This window comes from Berghia stephanieae, chromosome 13 (genome assembly GCF_034508935.2).
Source record: "Berghia stephanieae isolate SIO BIC M18660-M18661 chromosome 13, UCSD_Bste_1.3, whole genome shotgun sequence".
NCBI classification, from domain to species: domain Eukaryota; kingdom Metazoa; phylum Mollusca; class Gastropoda; order Nudibranchia; family Aeolidiidae; genus Berghia; species Berghia stephanieae.
The window spans coordinates 4194838-4207337 of NC_088372.1; the positions used below are offsets into that span (position 1 = coordinate 4194838).

Genomic DNA, 12500 nt, shown 5'->3' on the forward strand with positions numbered 1-12500 from the left:
TAAATAGCGCAATATCCACTAAATGTGCTCAAAGCGCTTTACAGGGGTCCCTGGTAAACAGCAACATTTAACATGTAGGACGGGACATGCCGCTGTTAACGGCCAAGTACTCATTTTACACCTGAGTAAGGTGAAGAATGTGAGTAAAAAGCCTTTTCCAATGACTCAACTATGCGCCGAGCGCGAGGCTTGAAACCAGGACCTTCCTATCCGAAAGCGAGTGTCATACCACTGGAGCTGTAGGTTATCCCGGATTCTATAGATAGAACGAAGTTGACGTCACTCGGGTCTTTGTTATTGTTTTTTGCCATCCGCGTTTATGAGTAATTCGCATTAAATTGTATAAACCAGACTATAAACATTCAAGGTTACACATAGTTTTGTGTGTTGGTCCGTTATACTTCCGAGCATCTTAGCCAAGCTCATACTACTATCTCCATGAACTTTTATTCCGGTTTCCAGACCAGACCGTGAAGTGGTTCCTACCCTTTGGAAAGGACGCTAATCTATCGCAAAGTACTTTCCGCCAGACCTAACAGATCCAGCTACCCAATTACTACTGGGTTGACCGTGAGTAAGGTAAAGAAAAAAACCCAAAAAATAATCGAATTCACCCGGGATCGATCTCGGTCCCTCTGCGTGTGAATCGAGAGCTCTACCAACTGAGCTATCGGGGGACCCAACCCCCCCCCCCTTCCCCCCCCTCCCCCCGTTCCACCCCCCTTAGGACGCTGTTTGAGCCCTTCAGTTATTATCTTTGAAACCCCCGTATCGTCACTCACTACTCAAATTATTTTCCTAGGGCGACTCCGGGTATCAAGGGAAATAATTTGACGACAGTATTTCATTGATTACCTCCCTTTGGCCAATATGGAATTCGTGGTCAGGCTTGTCTATTTTTAGTATTATATTATTCTATTGAATCTCCTGAGATTGTCTACACACGTTTCGGTGGGTGGGGAGGGGTGGGGTGGGTGTTGTGGTGGGGGGGGGTGGTAGCGAAAAAACACGTTTGTTGATATAATATAGGGTGGCTGGGGTCTATAAATCTTGACGGCGAGTCTGAAATATTAAACCATGTTTCTCTACTCTCTCTCTCTCTCTCTCTCTCTCTCTCTCTCTCTCTCTCTCTCTCTCTCTCTCTCTCTCCCTCTCTCTCTTTCTTTCTCTCTCTCTCTCTCTATATATATATATATATATCTATCTGTCTATCTGATTTTTGTATATTTCTCTCTCTTTCTCTCTTTCTATTTCTCTCCCTCTCTCTTCTCTTTTCTTTTTTTTTCTTTCTCTCTCTCTCTCTCTCTCTCTCTCTCTCTCTCTCTCTCTCTCTCCGTACTAGCCATTTTCAGGATTTTCCCCCAAAACATCACACCCTACAAATACAAAAATAGATTTTTAATCACTCAAACACAATAGCAGTCTGCCGTTATTTTTCAAAAACACATTAGGTTGCAATGTTAACCAAATAACACATACTGTTTTCTTTAATAAAACGGTGAAGCAGTAAAATTACATAATTTCTTTAGCAAAACATACTCTACAACACACTGTTCATTTTCTTTAAATTTTATGATGTACAGAAGAATTTGAATAAGGAAAATGTTGGTTGTATCGTAACGAATTAAAACAAAAAAAAAAAAAAAAAAAAAAAAATTTGAGCTTTTATATAGCGCAATATCCACTAAACGTGCTCAAAGCGCTTTACAAGGGGTCCCTGACCAACAGTAGCACGTAACATGTAGAACGAGACTTGACGCCTGTTAGGCGATATGACAATTTTTTTCGCACAGAGCCAACGCTGTTAACGGCCAGGTACTCATTTTACACCTGAGTACGGTTAGAGAATGTAAGTAAACCCAGGACCTTCCGATCCGAAAGCGAGTGTCATACCACTAGACCACATAGCCGCACGAATGTGAGGATTTTCCTATAGTTGGTAAGGAGAGGATTAATTATCGATCGATTTATAGGACCATCGTCTTGGAAAAAAAAACAACCCTAAAACCTGGGGCTCCGCAAAAGTCCCAGGTTTGAGAGTTTTTGCCAAGATGAGAGTCATTTAAATTGATCGATATTTGAAGGACGAATTTTATGGCCAAATTTTTAAATATCGAGTTTTTCCAAGGTACGGCAGTTAACTAATAGATTATAATAAATAAAAACGGGACATGTTTCTATAGGGTCTATTACAGGGGATGACTGGAATAACCCAGGCGTCAGCCGCAGGGCAGAGACGCAAATTGAGCTAGGGCAAGGTGATTTATTCAAGGCCACCGCAATAAAGCGGCGGGTGATAGAACTCGGTTCCTTTCGGGTACGAAGCAATGACCGTACCGCTGCCCCTCCCCCTCTCCCTAGTCGTCTAGTTATCATTTACCATCCGGAAGTATAACGGACCAACACACAAAACTATGTGTAACATTGAACTTCTATAGTCTGGATAATACAATTTAGTGAGAATAACTCATAAACGCGGATGGCAAAAAAGCAATAACAAAGCCCCCAGTGACGTCAACTTAATTCTATCTCTATACGTTCTATACGTTCTCAACACGTGATTCGTAGGTCGAGCCAATAATCATCGGTAACTTGTTCTAAATTCCTATCGTCTGAGTTCATGAATGCTGTATCAGACTGTATCGCCAACATGTTATACAATGCAATCGTTTGAATGGAGCGCTCTAGGGAGCATTCGTAAGTTCGGACCAGGAGTAATCAGTTTAAATCCCTGGGGACAACCGTTTAACTGAATTCTCTCCTGTGAAAGTTGTAACCCCAAAGTTGAGCTTTTATATAGCGCAATATCCACTAAACGTGCTCAAGGCGCTTTACAGATTGGTCCCTGACCTAGAGTAACACTTAACATGTAGGACGAAACACGACGCCTGCTAGGCGATATCAATTTTTTTTTTCCGACAGAGCTAACGCTGTTTACGGCCAGGTACTCATTTCACACCTGAGTACGGTGAGAGAATGTGAGTAAAGAGCCTTTTCCAAAGACTCAACTATGCGCCCAGCGCGAGGCTCGAACCCAGGACCTTCCGATCCGAAAGCGAGTGTCATACAACTAGACCAGATAGCCGTCGTCTGAGTTCATGAATGATGTATCAGACTGTATCCTCGGTAACTTGTCCGAAATAGGCTTCAACAGTCGTGACGTCACTTCCCTCGTAATGGCGCATAGTAACTGGTTCAAAACTATCGGAACAATGGCGGACGCCCTTATGAACATAACTTCTCCGATGAACATAAAAGTGTATCCAGAGGAGAAAACCATTATAAATCTGATAATGTTTTGACTTTTATACATTCTGATCACATGACAAGTGAAAAAGTTCTAGCCAGCATGAAGAAAAAATATAACTGATATTCTTTGTTTAGAACCAAGCTGCTGGTTGCGGTGCGGACGTGACATCATCAGACTATTGAATCAAATTCCTATCTTCTGAGTTCATAAATGCTGTATCAGACTGTATCGCCAGCATGTTATACAATGCAATCGTTTGAATGGAGCGCTCTCAGGAGCATTCGTAAGTTCGGACCAGGAGTAATCAGATTACAAACCTTCGGGCATAGCCGTTTACCTGAGTCTGGCTTGTGAAAGTTGTAACCCTAGGGGGGAATGAGATAATCGTTTAACCCTCTCCTTACCAGCCATTTTCAGGATTTCCCCCAAAAGTTCACACCCAAGTAACACAAAAATATATTATATTATTACCCAAACACAATAGGGAATGAGATTAGCGGAAGAGTAGCGTCCCTTGATTGGACGTCACCCATAGTCTGTGACGTCACCGGCGGAAAAGTTTTTAGAGAGAACATCATGTTGGTTGTGCGCATGCGTCTCTCGTCCTCGCTTCCGCGCACAACCAACATGACGTTCTCTCTCTAATAACTTTTTCCGCCGGTGACGTCACAGACTATGGGTGACGTCCAATCAAGGGACGCTACTCTTCCGCTAATCTCATTCCCTGTAGCAGTAAAGTTTTGCTATACATACCTAGTTTCTTTAGCAAAACATTATCTACAAAACTCTACTCGTTTTCTTTAAATGTTATTATGTATACAAAAGAAAATTGAATTAGAAAAATGTTGGTTGCATCGTAACGAATGTGACGATTTTCCTATAGATAGTGTTCCCTTGGCTAAGAAGCTCATAACATTGCCATCCGGAAGTATAACGGGCCAAAACAAAACTGTGTGTAACCATGAACGTTTATAGTCGGGGTAATACAGTTTAGTGAGAATTACTAATAAACGTGGATGGCAAAAAAGCAATAACAAAGCCCTGAGTGACGTCAACTTCATACTATCTATAGTTGGTATGGAGAGGGTTAAATGAGTCTCATCTGTGAAAGTTGTAACCCAAGTGTGAGCAGGGGAACCCAAGTGTAAGCAGGGGAACCCAAGTGTGAGCAGGGGAACCCAAGTGTGAGCAGGGGAACCCAAGTGTGAGCAGGGGAACCCAAGTGTGAGCAGGGGACACCCGTTTAACTGAGTTCTCGCTCGTGAATGTTGTTGTACCCCCAGGGGGGAAGGAGACAAGCGTTTAACCCAATCCTTACCAACTATAGGAAAATCGTCACATTCGTTACGATACAACCAACATTTTTCTTATTCAAATTTCTTTTGTACATCATAACATTTAAAGAAAATAATCAATGTGTTGTAGAGCATGTTTTGTTAAATAAATTATGTATGGCAAGAATTTTACTGCTATACGATTCAATAGTCTGATGTCACGCCGCCCGGCAACGGCGGCCATCTTGGTTCTAAACAAAGAAAATCATTACTTTGTATTTTTCATGCTGGCTAGAACTTTTCATATGCCGTGTGATCAGAATGTGTTAAAGTCAAAACATGATCAAATTTATGTGTTTTTTTCTTTCCTCTGGATACCCTTTATGCTCGCCGGAGAAATATTTCATACGGGCGTCCGCCATTGTTCCGATAGTTTAGAGCCAGTGTTACTAAGTTACCATGCGTCATTAGGAAGGAAGTGACGTTATGACTGTTGAAGAGTATTGTGTTGGAGTGATAAAAAATCTATTTGTGTGTTATTTGGGTGTGAAGTTTTGGGGAAATTCCTGAAAATAGATGGTAAGGAGGGAGTTAACCCTTTCCTTACCATGCACAGGAAAATCGTCACAAACGTTACGATACAACCAACATTCGTCTCATTTTAATGTCTTTTGTGCATCACAATACGATTCAATAGTCTTATATTATCATTTTTCATCAATAGAATATAATAATAAAAATAAAATTCCCTTCATTCATTCTATAGAGGATTTTTTTTGTCTTTAGTGTCTATTCCAAGGGAAGACATAAAATAAACAAGGCGTCAGCTGCAGTGCAGCGCCTCAAATTGGGCGAGGGTGAGGTGACTTGCTCAAGGCCACACAGCGCAGCGGCGGGAGATCGAACTCGGTTCCTTTAGGGTATGAAGCGAAGACCGTACAATCGCTGAGCCACTCTGCCCCAACGCCGGCTATCCATTCACACATGGTTCGAGTAATGTTTTTGTTTGTTTTTTTAGGGGTTTTACGGCGCATGCAACACATTTAGGTCATATCAGCGCCAGTAAAAAGGAAGAAAATTGGATAGTGAGAACATTCTAGATGTACAATTAAAAGGACTTGGTGGAAAAAGTAAGACAAAGGGGAAAAGATTCAAATAGGGAACAGATGTAGATTCCTAGAGCACACTATCAGTGTACTTAGTTTGAGATCACCTAAAATTCTCACCCAGACACCAGCACAAGCTCCAACTAAGAGAAATACACTCAAATGTTTACAAATCATATGTTAAAAATTAAATTTAAAAACAACAATACATAACAAGGATGTGATTTACAAGGAAAAAATATCATCTCCCAAAACTATAACTATAAATTCGACTGGTTCCCTCCCAGCCAAGGACTCCGGCCAGAGTCAGGACAAAAGGACAAAACCGAGTAATGTCATTCCAAGACAAAGACAGAAAGCAAGATGGAAAACAGACACAGGGGGATAGAAGACACAGCAAGTACCTCCCTATCCATTGTGAGAGGTCGGTAATTTGAGTGATGTAATAAGTGTGAAGTGCCTTAACTCTCTCCTTACCAGCTATTTTTAGAATTTACCCCGAAAATTCACACCCATCTAGCACAAAAATGGACATTTCTTACTCAAACAAAAAAGTAACAAGTGAACTCTAAACACAGTGTTTAGTATCTATAGCTGTCATCAAAGCAATTCTTTAAATTTTGTGATGTACAAGAGAAATCAGAATGAGAAAATTGTCGGTTACATCGTAACAAATTTGACGATTTTCCTATGAGTGGTAAGGAGAGGGTTAACTAAGAACACTGGGTAATGTAAATGTTGCTGCTCGAAGCTCGAAGAAAAAAATAATAATGTGAAGTTGAATGTAAGCTTCAATTTAATAACAAAAACAGATCAAATGAACGTTTCGGGTTTCCCCTTTATCAACAAAACAGGATGAATGAAACACCACAGATGAATACCCTTCATCTGTTGTGTTTCATTCATCCTGTTTTGTTGATAAAGGGGAAACCCGAAACGTTCTTTTGATCTGGTTTTGTAATTAAATTGAAGCTTACATTCAACTTCACATTATTATTTATTTCTTACCTAAGAACATAAACTAAGACATCAGTTACTGCCAGTCTGCCCTGTCATCCTATTCTGTCGCACAGTCTGTCCACCCAGCTGTGACTGGGTAGCTGGATCTATAAGATCTGACGGAAAGTACTTTGTAATAGACTATGGTCATATCCAAACGGTAGCAAGCCATCGCTTATGTTCATTTCATGCTCTAAAAACCGAGGTGAACTCCGACACCAAAAGAATATAAAAATAAAAAACATTCGGTCATTTTTTATTCTGTTTACTAACCTTGAACCTTGGAATTCTTGCAGATCAATTTTTAACGAAAGAGGCTTCTTATAATATTGTTTCCACTCGAAGCTTCTCCATTTTCACTCTTTCGTTCGTATTTTCACAATCCCAGACTTCAGGCTTCAGGCTTCAGGCTTCAGGCAGCTCCCCGCAGCTCAATTTTTGTAACCCAGCTTGTCAATCTATTGAGATGACGTATTGAACTAGAGAAGAAGAAAAAAAAAGAGTCACAGGTCAAAATTGTGACCGGCTGTCTCTAAACGGTAGTCTGTCCATGTGCCCCAGGTATATACGATATAATCTATTTATAGACAATGATTCTTTAGAAAATAGATATAAATTCATATATATAACACAAAGCCCAAAGATGGTATTAATTTATTACCATTTCAATCCAAGTGACCAGAAACAAGTATCTCCGAGAAAATTTGAATAAAGTCCAATCAAATCAACACAGTTACGTCAAACTTAAAAAGAAACAGATCTTTTATATCGCGCAATATCCACTAAACGTGCTCAAAGCGCTTTACAAGGGGTCCCTATCCAACAGCAACATTTAACATTTAGGACAAGACATGACACCTGTAAGACGATTATAAATGTTTCAGACAGAGACAATGATGTTAACGGCCAGGTACTCATTTTACACTGAGAACGGTGAGAGAATGTGAGTAAAGAGCCTTTTCCAAGGACTCAACTAACCATGCGCCGAGCGAGAATCGAACCCAGGACCTTCCAATCCGAAAGCGAGTGTCATACCACAAGACCACATAACAACACAAAGCAGAAAAATTATTTTTAAAAACAAAATCCAAAATCATCTGAGTCTTCTTGGAATCGAACCCCAGACCTCCTGACGAACTGAAATTTCTGATCATTTTGGTGCTTCTATAAGGACTTGTGATACCTTCGGACCTGAGGGTCCAGGGTTCGAATTCCGCTCTGGGAAGCGCATAGTTGACCATGAGTCCTTGCATTGAAAAGGGCTCTTTACTTAATCACATTGTCTCATCGCACTCAGGTATGAGATGAGTACCTGGATCATAGTGCAATGCCTTAACCGCTTGGCCACGTTGCCGCCATTCATTCTTTTTACGGTCTTCAAATCTATAGATAGTATGCTCTTGGTAAAGAAGCTCACAACATTGCCATCCGGAAGTATAGCGGACCAACACACAAAACTATGTGTAACCTTGGACTTTTATAGTCTGGTTAATACAGTTTAGTGAGAATTAGTCATGAACGCGGATGGCAAAAAACAATAACAAAGACCCAAGTAACGCCAACTTCAGGGCATCTATGAGAATTGGATCAAAATTTGAGCGAGTACTTCCTTGTTGGGCATTTGCTGATAACGTTAAATCTGACGTATGACATTTTGATTATAAGCAACATCTTTTTCCCCTCCATTCTATTAATATAGAACGAAGTTGGCATCATTCAGGTCTTTGTTATTGTTTGTGGCCATCCACGTTTATGAGTAATTCTCATAAAACTGTATAAATAGTATACGCTTGGCAAAGAATCTCACAACATTGCCATCCAGAAGTATAACGGACCAACACACAAGACTAAGTGTAACCTTAAACGTGTATAGTCAGGTTAATACAGTTTAGTGAGAATTACTCATAAACATGGATGGCAAGAAAACAATAACAAAGACCTGAATGACGTCAACTTTATTCTTTCTATAAGAACTAGATCAAAATACGCTTCAACAATCATGACGTCACTTCCCTCGTAATGACGCATGCTAACTTAGTAACTGGCTCTACACTATCGGAACAATGGCGGACGCCCTTATGAAATATTTCTCTGACGAGCATGAGAGCGTATCCAGAGGGGAAAAAAACCATAAATCTGATCATGTTTTGATTTTTACATACTCTGATCACAAGACATATGAAAAGTTCTAGCCAGCATGAAGAATAAATAAGTACCGATTTTCTTTGTTTAGAACCACGATGACCGCCGTTGCTGGACGACGTGACATCAGACTATTGAATCCAATTTGAGCGACCACTTCCTTGTTGGGCATATCTGCTGATAACATGAAATTGGGCTCATGATATTTTGATTATAATCATCATCCTGACTTTCGCCCTCCATTCTATGTCATGATTTCTTCATTATGACTGTCAGGTGTTAATACGTTTTCAATGTCTTCGTTTATTTCCATAATTTATAAAAAGTCACGTAACATCATTGAATATCACGTCGACAGAATAGTATGAAATAGATCGGGTTACTGTTCTGTCACGTGATTTTTAGAAATTGCTGACATGCGCATTGAGTCTCCCACGGAAATGTCTTTCTTTCTCTCTCTCTCTCCCTCTCTCTCTCTTTCTCTCTCTCTCTCTCCCTCTCTCTCTCTCTCTCCCTCTCTCTCTCTCTCTTTCTTTCTCTCACTCTTTCTTTCTCTCACTCTTTCTCTCTCTCTCTTTCTTTCTCTCATTTTCTCTCTCTCTCTTTCTCTCTCCCTCTCTCTCTCTCTCTCCCTCTCTCGCTCTCCCCCCCTCTCTCTCTCCCTCTCTCTCCCTCTCTCTCTCTCTCTCTTCCTGTATGTAAAATTTTGACCTTTGCCTTTCGGACACGGGCCTTTGTAAAATTATGCTCTTTAGTCACATTTTCTGACCGTGTAAAAATGAGTATTATATCTGGCCGTTAACAGTGTATCTATAGATAGTTCGAAGATGACGTCACTCAAGCCTTTGTTATTGTTTTTGCCATCCGCGTTTGTGAGTGATACTCACTAAACTGTATTACCCCGACTACAAAAGTTCATGGTTACACAGAGTTGTGTGTGTTGGTCCGTTATACTTCCGGATGGCAATGTTATGAGCTTCTTAGCCAAGCGCATACTATCTATATCGGCAAAAAAAAATGGAATATCGCCTAACAGCGTGGCCTTCGTAAAGTTATGGCCTGATACCGACCAAAAAATGACGTCAATCTTTTGCCACAAAAGAAAACAAATCGTGAGTTGTATTCAATAGATCAACCAATGAAATAACTTGTTTCCATGAGCTCTACTAACGACAACTCACTAGGCGGTACAAAAACCAAATAATGACGTCAAACTGCCAGTCCTTTTGGATGTCAGTAACAGGCAAAAGATAGTATGCGCTTGACTAAGAAGCTCATAACATTGCCATCCGGAAGTATAACGGACCAACACACAAAACTGTGTGTATCCATGAATGTTTATAGTCGGGTTGATACAGTTCAGTGAGCATTACTCATAAACACGGATGACAAAAAAAAATAACAAAGACATGAGTGACGTCATCTTTGAACTATCTATATGTTACGTGTTGCCATTAGCTATAGACCTCTTGTAAAACGCGTTGAGCACGTTTAATGAAAATTACGCTATAGATAGAACGAAGATGACGTCACTCAGGCCGTTGTTCTTGTTTTTTGCCACCCATGTTTGCGAGTAATTCTCACTAAACTGTATTAACCAGACAATAAACGTTTAAGGTTACACATAGTTTTGTGTGTTGGTCCGTTATTCTTCTGGATGGCAATGTTGTGAGCGTCTTAGCCAAGCGCACACTATCTATAATATTATCATTATGATATTACAGACCTACCTATTACTACGAAAAATTCGTAAAAATACGAATTGTTGGCTCAAGCTACAGAGCTGCATGCATATGTCTCTTTGACTCAATAGATCTTGTTAAAAAAAAAGAAAGTTTAACTCCTTAGACTCTAGACGTCTATGGACAGTATGCGCTTGGCTAAGAAGCTCATAACATTGCCATCCGGAAGTATAACGGACCAACACACAAAACTGTGTGTATCCATGAACGTTTATAGTCGGGTTAATACAGTTCAGTGAACATTACTCATAAACGCGGATGGCAAAAACAGTAACAAAGACCTCAGGACTATGGAGCATTTTTGGACCACGCTGAGAGCAAATTATATATTTCTAAAGCTATTTAAAGTGATTTTTTATTATTTTTATTTTTCCTTTGGAAAATACGAATTTTTGAAATTTCAAGTAGGTTAGCATCTCCGTGATATGGACAATGAATAAATAATAAATATTTATCAGCCTATGAATAAAAAATGACAAATCACGGAGTCACGCAGACTCTCGCGGGAGTTCTCCGTGACCTTTCTATAGCCAATCGTCAGCAGACGTAATCTTCCAGGTGGCCTCGTTTCCGGTATTCAACATTATTTATTCATGTCCATCATCCGGAGTGTGATCTCGCCTGCCAAATAAACTCTGATGAAAAAACTTTGTTGTTGGTTTGTTTTTTTGTTTTTTTTTTTGTTTGTTCTTTGGGGTTTTTTGCTGTTGTTTTTTTTTTTTGTTTATTGGTTTGTTTGTTTGTTTTGTTTGTTTTTTTTTGTTTTTTTTTTTTGTTTTTTTTTTTGTTTTTTTTTTTTTTTTGTTTTGGGGGGGGGGGGGGGTGGTTGGCCATGACGTTTCGAGTGCCGAGAACTTTTCTGCAGTTTATCGGGATTTAACACGATATATTAACATTTTGATTGTTGTTTTATTATATATATAAACTCGTGTATATATATATATATATATATATATATATATATATATATATATATATATATATATATATATATATATATATTGTTATTGGATTAAGAAGAGTTTTGAGGTCGAAACTCATGTATCTGTTTTGTGCGCCTTTGTTAGTTTTGTGATATATGACACTTGGCCGGTTCACGGTTTGAGTCCATGGAAATGGCTCATTACTCATATTCTCTCACCATACTCAGGTGTAAAATGAGTTCCTGGAAGTTAATGGCGTTGTCTCTGTCCGAAAAAAAATGTAATATCGTCAATCAAGCGCCATGTCTCTTTCTAGTTAACCCATTGTGAAAAGCGCTTTGAGCACGTTAAGTGGATAGTAGTGCCCTGTAGAAATGCTCATGTTAAAAACAATTGTTTTGCCCTTTAAGAGCGGCTATATGGGCTTTTTTCATGTCTCGTTCTACGTGTTATGTGTTGCTTTTGGTTAGGGATCCTTTGTAAAGCACTTTGAGCACGTTTAGTGGATATTGCCCTGTATATAAAAAAAAATCTCTAAAAAACAGCTCAAGAGACAATGTTGATTTTCCTTTAAAAGACATGTCAAATGACTTCATTGAATGCTGATATTTTTAAAGGTAAATGGTAAATGGTAAATGGTAAATTTTAAATGGTAAAGCAAAGGTATAGCATCCGACGTTTACATATATACAGGTCTGACATCCGAACGCAATTACGGGCCTAGTTTAACATTTCATGTTTTGCCCTTTAAGAGAGGCTATGTGTCCTTGTGGTATGACACTCCCTTTCGGATCGAAAGATCCTGGGTTCGTGCCTCGCTCGGCGCATAGTTGAGTCCTTGAAAAAGGCTCTTTACTCATATTCTCTCACCGTACTCAGGTGTAAAATGTGACTCTTCGCCTCAAAACGGTATTAAGTCGGGTTGGTTAAGATGGTGAAAATTGAATTTATAGCCAGAAATATCAGACTTGTGTTGTGTTTATATGATTTATTGAGGAGAATGGATACCATATTTTAGGGTGCTAATGCCAACAATTTATATTTTTGACCAGTTTAACAATTAA

General features: G+C 39.5%; 1 protein-coding gene across 1 annotated transcript in view; it reads right to left on the reverse strand.

Moving 5' to 3' along the window:
* Positions 1-12500, reverse strand: part of LOC144958766 (QRFP-like peptide receptor) — a 96458-nt gene that overhangs the window by 34580 nt on the left and 49378 nt on the right. Inside the window, exon 3 of the mRNA XM_078890952.1 lies at positions 6903-7108. The gene's annotated coding sequence lies outside the window, so the exon portion shown is untranslated. The remainder of the gene's footprint in view (positions 1-6902; positions 7109-12500) is intronic.